General features: G+C 40.5%; 1 protein-coding gene across 3 annotated transcripts in view; it reads left to right on the forward strand.

Annotated features, from left to right (window-relative positions):
- LOC136429787 (potassium voltage-gated channel subfamily A member 1-like) overlaps window positions 1-18,893 on the forward strand; it is a 77,430-nt gene that overhangs the window by 42,595 nt on the left and 15,942 nt on the right. For 2 of the 3 annotated variants that reach the window (XM_066419754.1, XM_066419753.1), the window contains 2 exons: window positions 776-846; window positions 17,235-17,393. The gene's annotated coding sequence lies outside the window, so the exon portion shown is untranslated. The remainder of the gene's footprint in view (window positions 1-775; window positions 847-17,234; window positions 17,394-18,893) is intronic. The other variant, XM_066419755.1, reaches the window with a different exon arrangement.

The raw sequence follows: 18,893 nt of genomic DNA on the forward strand, positions 1-18,893 counted from the left end.
TTGATAAAATCAAATGACTGATACCTTTGGTCATATTACTGTATTGACTACAAGCTCTGTAAATATGCATCAAGGATGCTTAGCCTAGTAGACTTAAAAGAAAATCAGTATTATTCTGTAGCATTGTTATCAAAATGCGTCTTTCTAGTTGCGTCACCACCTGGTAAATTTGTATGAGTACAATGATTCATTAGACCAAGGAGGTTATATAATGTCATGTTAAGAGTCTTGTTTGGTATATGAATACGACTCTGATAGATACATAATGTAGTTTAGTCTGTTCATTCAATTTCATACTGGTATGCTAGTGGAACATTTTCAGAGCGAATCTAGATCCAAAAAATGCATAGTATTCTAGTGTGCAATGTACATTTAAGTGTTAATGTTCTGTAACATGTTCATACTATAACCTAATGCTAATATCTAAAGGACATTGTGTGTTTGCAATAGTGGAACAAGAATGGATTAAGATAACAATGGCCAAATATTTTACAATTGTTGTGAGATACAATGTATATGTGCATGCAATAAGCGAATATGTACATACGTACATTAGCAAGATTGCTATTGTTATCTTTCCTTTTTTATTTTACGAGAAATCTTTGGCAGAAAAACATTTTTACATTTGCAGGGCTAAGTCCCAAATTGGTCTAAGAGTCTTTAACCTGTTCAGGTTATGCGATAAAACATTCAATTTTGACTGTTTGCTCCATATCTTACGTGTACATCCCGACTGGCTTGTAATTCGATCCCTCTGCTTGTTTGTCTCTTCTAGCTGTCAATCAAGCGTCCCATCCCATCATGCAACAGGTGTGACATCAACAGTTGCCCGGGCAACCATTACAGGTGAGCGATTCTGTCAGTTGGGGGCTTTGACGTTTCGGGTGTCTGCTGTTTGTGATTCGAGGGTGCCTGTGTGGTGGGAGTCATGGGTGAGAGGAGAAGGCATGCAGGCAGTGCGTTTCGAGCCCCTAGTGGACACAGTTGGAGCAGCAGGTGGAATAGGAATTACAGGTTTGCTTAGCAAAACCTGTGTTGGTTTCCTTGGGCTGTATGCGGGCTGCCATCTTGTATTTGTGATGTCACAGGGTCGCCATCTTGTATTTGTGACGTCTGTGTCTTTCTCACAATGTCAAAGTACTGGTACTTCAAACAGCGTTTGTATAATATACACACATGTAAAATAAGATGAAATAAGTAAACACATGTATGCCTCAGGTATAGATTAGTGCTGTAACATATTTTTAAGAAGAATATTCTTGTGTGTTTCTCACAATGTCAAAGTACTGGTACTTTAAACAGCATTTGTATAAGTACAGATTTTTTACTAATTCTTCTAACTAAAAATATTAAGGTTTAATCAAAATCAGGTTGCTTTCATGTCATTGATATCAATTCAATAATTTTGTAAATCTTAAGGTTAAGTAAAACCATTTTTCTTTTTCTTATATTTTTCTTCTATTCTGTTCTACTTAATACATGTACTGTATATGTGTGTTAAGATGTAAGGGTGTTTTCTAACGGAAGAAGAATCACTCCATGATTCGGTAAATGCAACTGTAGATACTTAATGTCTATGAAATTACAAATTTAATGTAGACACTTAATGTAGACAATTGTTCATTGTAAAACATGGCATATTGGAATTATGCAAATGTATATGTACATGTACACATGTACCTAGTGTGTTGTAATGGGTCGTAACACGCCTAATGACACCAATACCTCAAATGACTGAAAAGCTAAAAATATGTCTGACGTGTACCCCCTTCCCCCTGCTGTGGGGATATCTGTGGTTCCAAATTCATGTCTGCCACAGCGGAAGCAAGCAGGGCGAGATTAAAAGCCCTGAAGCACACAAACAGTGGCATATGTGAAGGATTTCCTTACGAACTGTAACGCTAAACTTGTCAAGCACTGACTGCTCGACAGTAACCTCCATACCAAGGCCATGTTGCCAATTTATTTTGGTACGACTCCAAAAATTAAGACTCATGACTCTGTCGTGGGTGGTGGCACTGTTGTGCGTGTTGTTACGTCTGGTTTCTATTCCGATACAGAAGTATTCCTTAAATTGCCATGGGTTCGTTAAGGGCAAAGCACAATATGTAGTTCAGTGACACTTGTCGGAAGGATATTCTAGAACTGGTCTCTATTTGTACTTAATTCAATTCATCCTTTGCAGAAAGGGAGGTCGAATATTTGTGAAAAATTGCCAATAGATTAAAATATTTGCATCTTTTTGTATCCAAAATGTTTTGATGATGAGCAGCAAAAGCACATTTGACTCTCTTGGATAAATACATGTAGATGGACATATGTGCACAAATAATATAGCATACTGCACCATGTAATATTACTGCAACTTACAGACAGACAGTCTTTTTATACTGAAGCCAAAGAAAATACAGTAATCTCTAAAGTTTCAGTAGTTTTTCGGTTGAAAGTCTAATGTCCATTGATTCACCAACCTGATGAATAGTACTGTCACAGGTTAAGAAAAAGATTTAAAGGCCAACAATTCACATATCATCATTCTACACACTGCACTCTAGTCAAACGTCAACACACTCTGTGCCCTGTAATACTGTAAATACAGAAATGTTCGCAATGGTTTTATGTTTGCGGTTTTCGCGCCGACCGTTTCACCGCAAACTTAAAACCACCGCGAACGTTTTTGTCAAGTACCTTAGCAGTATGTGACTATCGACAAGAGCGCTGCCGCAAACTTAAAACCACAGCGAACACTCCATTTTCGCCTTAGCGCGAAATAAAAACCATGCGAACTTAAATGCATTTACAGTACAATGTACAACAATGTGGGGAGTCTGCACACCCCCCACATCACCCACAAAACTGCAGCCCTTACCAAGGCAAAAATAGTCTCCCGTGGGTGTAGGCTTGCAGGGCGGTGTGCAGCTATGCTGATTTACGACGGGCATCTGCAGATGATGCATGCAAGGCTATTTTTGCGGCAACACAAATGTTGGAAATATGAAGGGAGGTCTGATATGTACAGTTTGTACCTACAGCTACATGTATGTCTGTGAATAGGATTTTATCACTATCACTTCCCAAAGACCCAAACCCACAGAGCTTGACTTTATGTTTAGTACAGCCGGCAATTAACAATTTCTTTTGAATTTGTGATAATTGTTGATCAGTTTGCATGTATGATATTATCTTATTGGCATTCTCAACAGATCATAAAATGTTTAAAAATAAAACATAGATTACCTAGGGAACTTTCATGATAGAATCATCTTCCCTTTAGCAATATCCGTACAAAGTTAAAAAAATTAAAGAAGTTACATATCTGTCATCGCTAGACTTGACAAATTCAATGCGAGATGTTTCAAGTTATTACTTTTCTTTCCCAACTATTCGGCTCTGATAAGACTGCAATAAAATTACAGAGCCGCTTTTAGCTTTCGACAGCCTTCTGCTGACAAGCTTCATAAAGTTTAAGCCATTATCTACCATGAAGTCTCTCACGTAATCTCATCTTTGTATTTGTTTTGTCTGTCATTGCAGTGACTCAGTGTGTGTGTAATATTATATGTAATTGCGGTTTTCATCTTGCACTGATAACAACTTGTAGTGCCTGGAGCAAACAATAGATAACTCAAAGGTAGAATTGAATATCAAAGAAATGGGAGAGAAAGTTGAAGCCATTACCTGTCATATTTCTCAAGTCTCTCACATAATCTGACAGATCTTTGTATTTGTTTTGGCGGTTATTGCCGTGGCTGAGTGTGTGTAATTGCGTTTTATATCTTGTACTGACACGAGTGTAGTGCCTGGAGCAAACAATTAATAACTAAAGGTGGAAAATCAAGAAGAATCATTGAAGGGGAAAGCCTGTGGCAACCATACATTGATGACAGTTATATGTATCTTTCAGTCTAAGTTATTTTATGCTGTGAGCACCATTTTTAGGCAATAGACTAAGTTCAATTACATGTTTTTTGAGATGAAAAGTTCTAATTATAAGTAAATATCAGAATTGACTTGTACATCATAGCTTAATTGTGGCTTTGCAAATGTTTCGATTTGGCTAGCTTGGAATGTTTAGAATATATTCTACTGAAACTTTGGTATGCCCAAATGTTGCAAATCGACCACTGCAGGTGGACATCATAAGTTGCTACAATACCCAATATATGAATACTAGTATTTGAATGATTAATGCCAGCTGAATTATACTTGACATGCATTGCAAGTTACAGCAATTTCTGCATGGATTTTTTTCTGCACTCAAATGTATAACATTGTTTGTATTCTGAATCATGACATTTTTAAAACATCTTCCATTTGTTTAGTGAGTGAGTCAAAAGACAGCCCTGGCCAATAATTTTTCACTCAGATAAGAAGTCGTACAACCCAGGAACAAACAGGCCACACCTTAAGCTGTGATTGATAGTAGATTAACTTATTAGATTTCATCGTTCTTAGATGGATTTTTCTCTGGTCTGATAACTTGATTAATTTTGAGTATATGATGTACATAAAATGGCAATCAAGTGATCACTTGATTGATGTCATCATAGAATAACCTGCACGATCTTTATGAAATGGTAATTAAGTTACCTTGTTAGATTCGTTAGGAACGAGAAGGGATAATTTGTCACAGTTCCACGCCTGGGTGGCGGCACATGCAGTGATAATGAATTAAGTTAGATGGTCATTTAAAATTCCATAGGGATAGCCAGCCTTATACAGCTCAATTAGCTGGGAGGGGGAAGCTGGGAGGGGGAGCTGGGAGGGAAATGTGAAAGGAGATGTCTAGAGGTAGAAGAAGCATCTTTTGGAATGGAAGAAAATTTAATGTGAAAGAACAGATAGCCTACGTGTACAAAGGTTGTTAGCAAGATATATGAAGTGACACAGGGGAAAAGAGTTTGCACCACTGCTGTCTTAGGCGCACTTTAGACCTACAATGTTATAAGGTCGTACGATCATCGTCGTAGGCGACGGTTTTCTTTAGACACACGGTCAGGAAATATCATGGGACCCCCGCGGCGCAGAATTCCATTGATGTGCGCGTGTGACTCAAAGTGAACTCTTGCGCTCAAATTCAAAATGGCGGGGGAACCGCTTGTTTCCGTCAAAAGATGAAGCTTTTACTGACTTTGCAACAACTGTTGCCCTGCAGATGAGACGTTGAGAACGGTGCTCAACAAAGAAAGAGATTGAGGCTGGTACAGAGACGGACGGGATCTAACCCGAGTTCCTGGCCGCCGCCGGGGATGTCCCGGGGATCGAGGAATAGGGGCATACTAGAGAAGTAGCCACTGGTAGCAGGGCGTCGCGCCGGAATAACTGGTTTCGGATGAGAAAAATATGTTTCCATTGCTAACTGCATGCATATTTACAAAGAAAACAATAGAAACTTTCCTTCCCAGACAGGAAACAGCACGCTGTAGGCTTATTAGCATATCACCCACTTCCGTCGCCGGCGACGATTCTTCTTTAGACGAGAAAAAACAGCCACAGGCCCCCCCGCTGAACGTCGTGCGACTGGGTCCGAGGTGGTCGCACGACAATTCGAGGATTTCCCGTTTATTGCCGTCGCACGATTGTTTTGATCGTCTTTAGACGGCCAAAAAATACCGTCGCCGGCGACGTCGCCCACGACGATGATCGCACGACTCTAAAATGTCGTAGGTGTAAAGAGGCCCTTAAAAAGATTAACAATCTTCACAGATATCTTTATTGCCCCATCTATCTTTTTTTATATAACACAAAGTCATGCATTACAACCTAGTTTCTACAAGTTAGACTATGAATAAACTGATGAAATAGTTAATTTCTCGGAACTACTCATTACTTCCAATGCTGACTCGTCCTGTGTACCTTCCAACACTTAAAAAAAAGATTTAGCTTCATTTGTAAACACATGGGATGAAGAGGTTTAAGTTACGCCCAATTGCGTGCTGACAGATCTTTATAGGAAGTAATCTCTATTATCTTATAGGAACTTTTCTCTTGTAACGATCCCATCTTGTTATAGAACATGCTTAACTGCCGTAACGATCTTCGCTTGTAGTTTGGCTGAAAATTGGACGGCTTTGTTTTACTGCACGGATAATGGGGGTTTGCTTGAGGTAATTAGCGTGTGAAGGGACTGGGAAACACCTCATCACCGGGGATCAAAATACTTTTTTTCTGTAGACCTGCACAGGTGCAGAGTACAATCCAATTGCGTACACCGCATGTAATTGACCTGCACCACTCATTGTGTTCCCTTCAAATCTATCAAAAATATGTTATGTCTAGATTAAGGTTTTCCTGGCAGCATCTTAAACCTTTAAGTCTGGTGTACAGCGGAATTTGGAAAAAGTATCATTGTCATTGTTAATGCTAGATGTGTATGGCAAGTCTGGGGAGAAACAAATAACCATAACATGGACCAGTGCAGGTGAGGTGCAGGTAGACATAATGAGAAACACCTGCACAACTCTAACTTTACCTGCACTATCCTACAATGTAGAAATACAGGTGATATTTCGAGCCCTACACCTGTAGAGAAATAAATAACCATTACATGGACCAGCAACTGAGGAACAGGTAGACATCATAAATACCTGCACAGCCCCAATTCTACCTGCACTAACTTTGAATTACAGGTATTCATCAACTTTACTCTCAGAGGCAGGTCAAAGTGTCAGACATAAACTGACAACAGTACTAGTACATACAGGTGGTGTTTCGAGCCCTACACCTGTTCGCCATAATCTCTCAGGTGTGAACTCATCCTTCCTACAGGATCATCTCCCTACAGGAGCTCAGGAGTGATGACAGTGATGAAGCTGCTTGCAGGGCTGCGTGACTTGTGCTTTCAGGGCTCGAAATATTGGGTGCATGTGCACCTGTGTGCACCCAAAATTGGAGCTGTGCACCTAATTTTTGACTGTGGGTGCACTGGTGCACCTAGATATTTTTGTAGGCTATAGGGTAAAGATACTATTGTTCACTAGTATGCAGAATATTCTTGAAATGTAAGTATCAGAAAAAGCAAAATAACCTTTTGTAACAGTTGTACTTTCTCTGATGTATTACTTGTTTGAAATTTTGAAGTTAGCTATAGAATTACAGATTGAAGTTCTTAACTGACTTAAGAGCGTTAAACTTTGTAATTATGTTTTGCTGACATTCAACTTTATTTTGTGGTGCACCCAAAATTATTTCTGTGCACCTAATTTTTTTGGTTGGGTGCACCAGTGCACCTATTTCCAAAAATGAATTTTGAACCCTGGCTTTTAAGCGTGAGATTACGTCATTACCGGTGTTACAGACGGGGATTATTGGATTAGATGAGGCAGCGTCCCTTTTACTTTTTAGTCAGCTCTGGGAAAACGATGCTTTGTTTTATAGGCTTGCAAAGGTTTAATGATACCTGTTTTAACCTTCTCCCTGCTGGCTAACCTCATAACCAATAAAATGTATTTGTGCCAAATGGCTACCTTAGTAGGCTAAAGGTCAAGAGGCGACTTTACTCAGGTCTGGAATTAAAACCCACCCAGTGCCCCAAATTAGATATAAAGATGAAAAACAAATTGTGACTGCCAAATGTACAGTTTAAAGGGCCAACAGAAAAATGGTATCAGTAAGGAAGTTTTGCTAAGAATATCTTACAGTAAAAATTCTGAGATTCCTCAAAACTGCTGTGACCATAACGTATTATCAGACCAATATAGACATTGTTTTACTTTCAAACTCCATTTCAAGAGATTTTGTTGCACAGTCTTTAGATACAATTGATTCTTTAACCACGGTGACCATAGAATACACTGATGAATAGTAGAACATTCATGTTTGAGTCTTTCAGGAGGAGGTTGATGCATATGAGAGTCAACATGAGGAAATGGAAAGCCGACGTCACGGTGGGTTGTTGGCATAGCTTCTGGCTTGATGTCATGATAGCGATGATGTTCTGATAACTTCAGGGGATTTTATTGTACAAGCTTGAATCCTCAGGAGGCCTAGGCATGTAGAAGTCATTCATGACTTCATGACATGAGTCTTTTCGGAGGAGGTTGATTAATGATAATGTCGACATTAGAAGCTGCAGCATAATGTCATGATCATAGATTGATGGCAATGCTTCTGGCCTGACATCCTAAGAACGATGATGTTCTGATGATTTCCAGGTATCTTATTCAACAATCTTAAAGAAACCCTAACTTCATTCCCAGAAAACGTACTGCTAAAATGTTGGTGTGTGTAGAACAGCATTTGTGACCACATCTGCAAACTGCTACATGACGTCATTGTGGATTTATAGCGTAGCTTCTGGACTGAAGTCCCAATAGCGATGATGTTCTGATAACTCCAGGAGATTTTATTGCAAGAGCCTGAATCCTAAGGCGTGGAGGAGATCATTCACAACTGCCTTTAAGGAGAAGGTTTATTGATGACATCACAGCAGCAAACCGCAACATGACGTCATGGTAGATTGATAGCATAGTTTCCGGCCTGGTTTCATGATCATGATAGCGATGATGTTCTGATAACTTCAGGGGATTTTATTGTACAAGCTTGAATCCTCATGAGGCATGTAGAAGTCATTCATGACTTAGTCTTTTCGGAGGAGGTTGATTTATGAGAATGTCGATATTAGAAAATGTAGCATAACGTCATCATAGATTGATGGCATTGCTTTCGGCCTGACATCCTAAGAACGATGATGTTCTGATAATTTCAAGAAAACCTAACTTTATTCTCACGAAACGTACTACTAAAACGTTGGTGTGTGTTGAAGAACATTTACGGCCTTATCTGCAAACTGCTTTATGAAATCACAGCAGCTGCAGCAAGCTGCAAGATGGTCAATGGTAGATTGATCGCATAGTTGATCGCCTGGTGTCCTGATAGCGATGATTGTTAATATGATATTTTCAAGAGATTCTATTGTGCAATTGTAAAACCCCTGGTGTATCTTACCGGTTTATACCATGACGGACGTTTTAGAAGAACATTCACGACAGAGTCATTCAATTATTGAAGGTGGATTCACACCTGTCTAGCAATTTACAAAATCATGTCATAGTGGATGGCGGGCATAGTTTCGTAGCTTAATGTTGACGATGTTCTTATTGTACAATCTTAAAAACCCTGAACTGTAACCTAGTTGCCACGAAGTATTTATTCTTTGACGCATAAAAGGACAATCACGACTCATTCTTTTAAGGGGAGGTTGATTGATGGGATGCCATCAGCTAGCTGCTAGATGACGTCATGGTGGATTTATAGCACAGCTTCCGGACAGTGTCGTGATTTTGATCTCTCTCATCGGAAGCCTCATCATTCATCACTTGTGCACAGAGATTTGCACCATGGAGATTATCTCACAAGTTGTAACAACAGCGCTGAGAAATGGTTTGCATGGAAATCGATTTAAGAGTATTAGCTGAGCACAAAGCCTCTGGCAATGCACAGCAGGTTTCCTATTCATCAGAATCTGGTCGTGAGTATGAGCGTTGGTGACAGGATGACGTCAAACCGGTTGAACCCAATGATGTTCCGATGATGTTCTGATTATTTCAAGATATCTCGTGGTATAATCTTAAATACCCAGGTTTATCCTACCACTTTATACTTTCATGTAACAGAAGACCATTCAGGTCCGAGTCTTTAAAGGGTGGGTTGATTGATGACATCACACCAGCAAACTGCTAGATGACGTCATGGTGGATTTATAGCACAGCTTCCGGCTTGGTGTCGTGATTCCGATCTCTCTCATGTATAGCCTCTTCATTCATCACTTGTGTACAGAGATTTGCACCATGGAGATTATCTCACGAGTTGTACCAACAGCGCTGAGAAATGGTTTGGATGAAAATTGACTAAAGAGTATTAAATCACAGTGCACAAAACCTCTGGCAACGCACAGCAGGCCTAGGTTTCCTTTTCATCAGAATCAGGTCGTGAGTATGAGCGTTGGTGACATCTAGGATGACGTCAAACCAGCTGAACCACAGTAGGAAATGTCAGTAAGTCGTGAGAGGGAGGTAATTTAAGAGTAGGCGAGCTGGAAATGTTAGGAACTTATTAGCTGCTGTAAAAGCCGCTTGCCTGGAAGCGTGCTAGCTTCTGGATGGTGTGACCTTTGGATATGATTAAATGCTATTGAACCTTGTCTGACACAGAGTATGAAGAGCAACAGCTACCGAAGGCTTTGGGTACTTAATAAGGATTGTTACAATGATCTTATGCTCAGTCTATATAGTGTCTGTACCTGTGTTGGAGTTACAAATCATGTTTGTTTTATGATGTTAATCCTTATGGTCCCTTTTTCTCACTAGCTATAGCCAGATGAAAATATAACTCTTCCAAGGTGTATTTTGTTCGTTCATGTAAATTTTCATTAATCTATTTATTTATTTATTTATTCCTTACTTACATGTAATATTTTGCTGTTTTATTTGTTGATTCACCCCTACATTGTGCACTCCACACAGTTACGAAGGTAGATGACTTGGGTTTTTCTTATGAGCAGAGTCAGAGCTAGTCTGCAGGGTACCCCACTCTGCTCAGAAGAAAAACCCAAGTCATCAGTTATAGTCTACAGCAGTTATGGTTAGCCCGGATTGGCAACGGTTGAAAGGTGGTGAAAATGATAATGATGATGATGTGAAGATGCTGCTTTCAGTGTCGATGGTAGACAGTCATACTGATTTGTCCCAGCTAGTGCGGTCTATGTCTGCTGAAACAGCTCTTGAGCAGTTGTTAACATAGTCAGATCGCGGGCTTTTAGCTAGGTATGCGTCCATGGGCCTTTTGGATGCATGATACTAAAATAAGGAAATTGGACACCCTCTTTTTCAGCTTGACGCACAGAAGACCCTGTTTCCCTGGTACTTGCATACAGATGTTACTGTGTTACAGTGTTACTGTTGCTTTTTTAGTCCTACCAGACACTGGGACAGCATGAAAATTGATTGACATTCAAAGCTACCAGGAAATTGTTTATCCATAGAGCCCATTCGAAGACAGAGAGGGAACCAGCCGTTTTTAATGCTTAGAATGGTCTGCTAAAAGTACGATAAGACTAGAACACACCTAGCCCCTGCATCACAGCATCCCCCCCCCCCCTATTTTTGGACCCCTTTTCTATAAATCCTAGCTAAAATCCTGTCAGGAAGGCATCCAGGCTAAGTCAGTGACGTCATCAGATTTCTAATGGATTGAAGCTTTTAGGGAATGTATTTTTGCCACGATGTTGGAATGAATTTTGAGTCTCGTCGCTGAAGCGGCAACTTCCTTTTGATCAGGAGTGCTTCAAAGACAGGTTCTTACCTCTGTGGTCACAGGGGGACATCAGGGATGCCGTGACTGGAATTTCTTCTGATAATAGCAGTCGGTAGTTAACTATGATATGCAGATATGGAAGGAAGGCCAATCTGACAAGCTATGAGCTACAGGGCCACCAGCTACAATGTACAAATCTACAAAATAGAGCTACAAGCTCCAGAGTTACAAGCTACAGTGTACAGAGCTATAAGATACAGAGCTGTAGATGTAGAGCCACAACCTGCTTAAGCTGCAGATCTAGAGTTAAATCTAAGTTAAACTAATGAGCCCACAAATATGCCTGCAAGATTGCAAGTTGACTACATTTTTTAGTTGGATCTTATAATGATCTTAGATTTTGTTCATTTACTTTGGAGGATGGGATTTTGTACCCATCTAATTGACAGCTGTCAACAAATATTCTGGACTCTAACCTGTAATAATGTGTGGCTTAAACCTGTACCTTCGCTTTGAAGTATCACAAAAGTACCTCATGAAGCTAGAGTGCCTCCCAAGGCATCCACTAACTGCAAAGTAACTTCCTCCGCTAAAGAGAATTCACTGATAACATTATGCAGTCCCTTTAAATCGCTGCGTCGCAGAATATATCTTCGTTAAAACAATTTCTTGTGCTAAGTGCAGATATGGCGCCGCCATGATGCGGCATTCATTTCCCCAGCAATTGAATTTGAGACTGCTATATAGAGAGGAGTTAACTCGCAAAACGGGTGTGAATCTATGAAGGCTGTCTCCAGCTTTAGATGTTTTTTGTCCTACTGTGCGGAAGCCCATCTTGTTAATTCTTGTTGGTAGATCTGTCATTTGGAGCTGAGGAAAATACATTTTCATCAATTGCATGTCATGAAATTCAGATTTTTTTGGACAGATGGGGTGAAATTTTTGTCTCCAGCTTTAATTTTTTTTCCTGTCCCACTCATTGTTTTGGGGTCAATGTTGTTAATTTGCGTTGAACTTGTTAGATCTGTCATTCGAAGCTGAGGAAAATGCATTTTCATTAATTGCATGTCATGAAGTTAAGATTTTTGGGGACGCATGAGGTGAATTCTGTCCAAGCAAAGCAAACTTCCGCCCTGGGATGGACGAATGGAAGGGTCGTGGAGACAGCCCAGGTGTACTGTAATTCACTTTATCTTCATGGTAGCAAAATTTCACGCTGTAAGGAAAATTGACATTTTCACTGAACTTTAACTTCACGGAACGGATGTGTGAAGGAATCATGAATAATAACAACAAGTTTTTCACAGTGATGATAAGTTCACGACACAAAGAAACAAGAATTACAGTATCATAATGCTGGCGGCAGGACCGCCTCTTGGAACAGCGTTAGGGATGTGTTTGTACCAGCCTCTCTGTGCACATTTGCCCCGGGGCCGTCGTTCGGAAGTGGTACTAATTCAGCGATGTCTCTCCGCCTGCGAGTCTTTATGCAGCAAATAAAGGCATTTTAGATGATGGGGATAAGCCGACGCAGCCAAAGTCATCCGTCAGCGAGGGGGATGACGCAAAAGTCTGAGATGAAGCGCGCGATACGGTTATCAGTGGCCAGGCAGGGTGCAGAGAGGCTTTGGAATGGGCATGTTTTGGTCTGAAAGGAGCCCGGGTCTGCGCTATAGAATTGGAAATTCTATCTTTTAACAAAACTAGCAGTTATTCTATGATTGCAGTAGCATAAGTTGGGTGACTAGAAGGGAAATGATGTTACAGTAGTTTTTAGTGCATTGAAATGTTTTTAAGCATGGCATCTTTTTTAACAACTTCTGAGTTTTGTACAGGTCATTCAACTTGCTTTGATACAAAATGCTTCCATTCGTACCAAGTAGATGATATCATGCAATGCATATACAAAGTATGTCCTTTTCCACATAGGTATCAAATATTTTTTGCATAGGAAAGTGTGTGAGTGTGTTTGAGGGAAGAAAATTTAAAAACGTGGTCTGTTTTCACAAAATCAAATCATCGCATTTGTACGCTGTGTACAGAAATCTTAAATAACCAATCCCTGGGCTGTCTATCACTTAAAAAAGGCCTAGCGGTCCTTGGAACTTTCGAGAGCGTCTTTTGGGAAAAGTCTCGTTCAAATGCATGGTAGCTTATCTCCGACGTATATGGCTTTCGACGTGGATTTAGCTGACAGCAGGCCAGGAGGTACGGGGAGTACATTACTGTGATGATACCGCAGACCCTTGCAGAGGAGGCCGGGGAAGAACACTCAAGATTAGCATCTGAAATGTTGTTGAAAGCTTCACGGGGAGCTGCCCCCAGGTTATGTCATGATGGATTGCTTCATATAAATCTTGTTATGCTGTGTTGTGTTGTGAGATACATGTACATGTAAGAGACTCACACAAATGCGCCATATTGTTTAACATTTGCTCTCAAAAGATTGTTATAAACCTATCGCGATGTGATAAAAAACCGTAATGCAAAAAGATGTGTCGGTAGACTCCATTTTTGCATTCTTACATCAGATTAGGGGTCTGCAGAGATTACATCCATGAAGCCAAGTCTGTGCTGCTTTACAATTTTGCAGCATTCAATCACAGCCAAAGCCCTGCATGCACCGTACTTTACAAATGGAAAGCCCAGGCCTGGGGCTATGCAGTGTAGCCTTGGCCGCTTTCAGCTTTGAGTTTGTAGGATGCAAAGAGAGACTTAAATAGCAACATGTAAAAATAACAAGTTTATTGCAAATACATGCCTGGGGGCTAATTGCATGGAATATAGATATAAGAATAATTGCTACAATGATATTAAGAACTACTCCATCAGGGTGATTTGTAGTGAATCACCAATTTCAGACAGAAAGAATTTGGACCATCGCACACCGGGGCATGTCCCTACTCTTTTTCGAAAGGTGTGGTGGGTTCTTTTACGTGTGCGGGATGTGACTCTCCCCAAACACGGGACCTCCATTTAACGCCCTATCCAAGGGACGTCCCTAACCCTAGATGAGCTAGGTACTCATTTACACCTGAGTGAAGTGAGGAAAGTCGTGTTTAGATACTCCAGAAGAACCTGCCACTCCCTAAGATGCAAAGCAAGTTCTTAAATGCATACTTATAGATATACATGTCGTTACATTGTAGTTGTGGCGTCAAGATGGCTGCCACTGATAGGGTTTCAACGGCATGTTCTTCGCAGGCACGTTGTTGTCTTTAGCTCCTTCTAAGTTGACGTGAGCCTTGGGTGGGTTGTAAAGTCCCGTGTGATGCTACATGCTGATCGGATCGGAGACCAGTCAATTTGGGGAGGATTTTCCTCTTGTTGCCCTGGGATCCTGCACGATGCGATGTGAATGTGTATGCAGTGTCAGGGCTCGAAATACTGGGTGCATAATGCACCTTTGTGCACCCAAAATTAGAGCTGTGCACCTAATTTTTGACCATGGGTGCACCAGTGCATCTAGATATTTTAAAATTTGTACTCTATAGGGTAGAGGTAATGCAGACAAGTGTACAGAATATTCTTGAAATTCAAGTATCAGATAAAGTTATTACCTTTGTTGTACTTTGATGCATTACTTCAAAATTTGAAGTTAGCTATACTAGTCTATATAATTTCAGATAAGTGAAGCAGCAGGGTACTAGTATGTAAATACGTTTTGCTGATATTCTACTACCACAAAATTATTTCTGTGCACCTGAATAGATATTCACAAAAATAAGTTTCGAGCCCTGAATGTGTGATTGCGGAGTGAATGTGTATGCAGTGTGATAGCGCAGTGCGCCGGTAGCTCAGTTTTGCCACAAAGATAAAAGCAGGTACACATCTGTGTAGGATTTGAATTTACTGCGCTCCTTAATGCGTTTTACCGGTGCATGGATTGTATGTTTGCTACAGGCACTTGGCTTTCATGCAAGAGGGAATTTGTCGATAAGTGGCCTATAAGGCACTTATATAGATGGTTCTTTTTAACTAGGACTGGAATTGGTCCTTCATTGGTTGCCATTATGAAGGAACAAATGAATGAGCAAAGGTATATTGCAGCCACAGACTTGCATACTTTTTGCAGATAAATAAGATTATTCAAACCAACTGAAGACTTCTTGCGTACTTTTTGCAGATAGATAAGATTATTTAAAACCAACTGATAACTAATAAGCAGTTTGCAAATTAGCATTCACATCATCTTGACCATATCTATAATCTAGAATTACAATCAGTACTATCTTAAAACAGATTAGCTAGCATCTACATACATTGTATATGCAGTCACAAATTGCTCACATGCTCAATGTACAGTTACTGTCTGCTGAAAAGATGGGTCATATCTATTAGGGAACTTTTGAGTTTTGTATTTTTTTCTATCTGATTGCACAGTCACAAAATTGGAGTGGTAGATAGATCTTGGGCTGACAGAGAATTGACCAAAGTTTGGGCTTCCTAGTTTGGTATGCAGTTGTTCAACCCAGAATAAGGCCACACCAATTCAATTTCTTGGTTAACGGATTTAAAAAAATTTTTTTTAGCACAAGGACATCATCAAAACAGAAAGCTGGGGAAAAACTTGTACCTGACCCTGTTCACTCCCTGAAACTGTGTGCACCAAAGTACAAACTTTCCTCTGAGATTCTGTTTTCATGTTGATTTTCCAATCTAGCATTTTTTAATTTAAATTCCGTTAACCAAGAAATTAAATTGATGTGGCCTAAGGCGTAAGTTGCATCAGGAATGCACCTCCACGCAGCCTTCATTAAAGGCCAAGCAGGGAGAATCATTCGGTAATTATCCGCTGCTCTGTGGGTGAGCACGCTCTCGTTTATACCTTGCCATATGCCACTTGTTAGATTCCCACTCTGTGATCTCCTAATACTCGTAATGTGGCACGGGCTTATTGTAAATTGGTTAGTGAGAATGGGTAGCAACTGTTGCCGGGTGTGTGCTGCTGCCGTCGGCCCAGCAGGCGCACTGGGGATCCGGTGTGAATGACTCGTGTCGAAACTGCATTAACCGGGATGATTTGTAGTCGGAATCACGACGGAAAGCTTTCCACTGAATTTTCCATCTCTTTAGATTGCTCTGAGGCTCGATGGAATTGTTGTGTAACAGACGCACAGACTTGTCTGACGTAGGAGCTCGGGAGGCGCATTACAGATCTTTTGGCACATCTCATAGGATATAGAGTAGATGAGAATAAACGAAAGGACATGGTAATGCTTTGCATCTTCCTTGATGTATTAGTCCCTTACATGATCATAGTATTGACTGTTCTTTGTATGAGTCTGCATGTGGATTTTTGTACGTCTCATTCTTCTGAGGGTCAGTGAATAAAAGTCATTTCCCTCTCAATAGAACATTTCAAGGTGAAGTAAAAGAACAAGCAAAATTATAGCACCTGACATCAACATAACTTTCATGCACTCGGTATAGATATCCCACTTCTGTGATATCTAATGCCCCTAGTTCACACCCTGATGCAAGTTGCAAGTTAGAAAACATTTCAACATTTCCACCTCTTGCCACTGATGGCTCTTGACGTCCCTGAAAGAGATTGTTGCTCCTGCCCCACACTATTACCTCCCGTCGCATGTGATCATCATCTCATGTGCCCGTAGTGGTGTGGCTTCAAAGACTGCGTGCTCGTCCTTGTATCACACTTACCACCCCAGCAAGGGCAAATCTTCATTTCCCGAGAAGAACTTTGTGTTTGTCATCTAGTGCGCATCTCCGAAGAACTTGATATGCTGTTCTTTCTTATTCATTCATTCATTGGCACTGCAACAAACAAATACAGTGGGAAACACAGGCAGCCAAGCTAAATTTGGGCTGCCATAACAATTCTAAAGACAAACACGCCAAATAAAATGGTCACAACGGACTTACTTACAAAATGTATGTGACACACATATTCCCACTGTCATACCAAGTGACAGTCCATGTATAACTTATCTCATGTACTATTTCCGTTTGTTTCTTAGATGGAACATGACAACAGTGATGACAACGAGACAATGCGAATGTCAACAGTCAGCCGGCGTCGTAAACAGCAGCCTGCCCACCATCTCTTCAGACCACATGTCGCCACAGCGGCCACAGTTCTGCAGTTGTACAACCATTCCTCCAGCTTCTTAACAAACGTAAGGATTTTGTTTATACAAAATACAACACGGTGTATTCCTTATCGCTCGAGGTACCACCTCGATAACGGGTCGGATCACCCAATGGCCACAGGAGGGCTGGGACCGAGGATGATGTGAAATACACCGTGTTGTAATTTATTTCATTTATGTCTTATCCACCCTAAAATACACACATTTCAATGCAAAATGCACCAGAAGTTGAATTGAATTTTGTGTCCTCAACAAAAAATGTGAACAACATCGATTCCAACGGTATTAGACTTTTCAACAGCGACACAACTGGCGAATCATTCGATGGAAGCCTGTGCAGTATGTTAAGTATAGACCGGCCCGTAACAACCACATCCATTGTTAAACCGGCCAAGGTATGACACAATAGGCCATACCGATCTATTTCTTTTCTTCAGAGACACTTTAGATTATACTATAACCACTCCCTGTTACTGTGAATGCCCAAATAAGACTTTCCCCCAGATTCTGAGACCACATTGACAGCAAATACTTGAAAGGTTCTAATACTGCATATCATCTCAACATCTGCAAATTGAAAAGTTAAAATCTTGGAAATAGACCTTGTGTTTGAAATCGTTCTTGGAAAGACTTCAGGATCTGTGTCTATTTAAGTGAGGGTTAAGGATGGTGTGAGGGTCTCACTGAAAGCACAGCACATTTTTTGTGAAATATGTCTTGTGTTTGAAAGAATTCTAGGAAAGACTTCAGGATCTGTGTCTATCTAAGTGAGGGATAAGGATGGTGTGAGGGTCACACTGAAAGCACAGCACTTTTTCTGTGAAATATTTCTTGTGTTTGAAAGAATTCTAGGAAAGACTTGATATATATGAGGACCTGTGTCCATTTAAGTGAGGGCTAAGGATGATGTGATGGCTACACTAGAACAGCCCCAGTTTCAGCACCACAGACAGAGACATCCGTGGGGTGTTTTGCTCAGAACCTTGTGGTCCCAGGTTTGACTCCCTTGATGCCACTGATGCTGTCCCCTTTACACGACTTTCCTTGCTCTACCCAGGTGTAAAAATGGGTACCTGACTCAAAGTTAGGCAGGTAAATAGTGGTGAAAGGTTACACTGCCCATCTACGGCCTCAAAAAGGCTATGGGACTCTCCTATCTTATCAAGCGTACTGTTCTCTATATGTGGCACTGTTAGGCCACACCAATTCAATTTCTTGGTCAACAGAGTTTTTTTTTTAATTTTAGCACGGGGACATCATTAAAACAGAAAGCTGGGGTGAAAACTTGCACCTGACCATGTTCACTCCCTGAAACTGTGTGCACCAAAGTACAAACTTTTCTCGGAGATTCTCTTTTCATGTTGATTTTCCAATATAGCATTTTTTCAAAAATTCTGTTAACCAAGAAATCAAATTCGCGTGGTCTTAAAATAAGTTACAAAAAATTTGAATGCAGTGCCACATTGTCTTTGTCTGTCCAAAAGCAAAATAAAAAAAAGAGACCACATCTCTGTTTCCAATCTGAAT

This window comes from Branchiostoma lanceolatum, chromosome 3 (genome assembly GCF_035083965.1).
Source record: "Branchiostoma lanceolatum isolate klBraLanc5 chromosome 3, klBraLanc5.hap2, whole genome shotgun sequence".
Taxonomy (NCBI): Eukaryota; Metazoa; Chordata; class Leptocardii; order Amphioxiformes; family Branchiostomatidae; genus Branchiostoma; species Branchiostoma lanceolatum.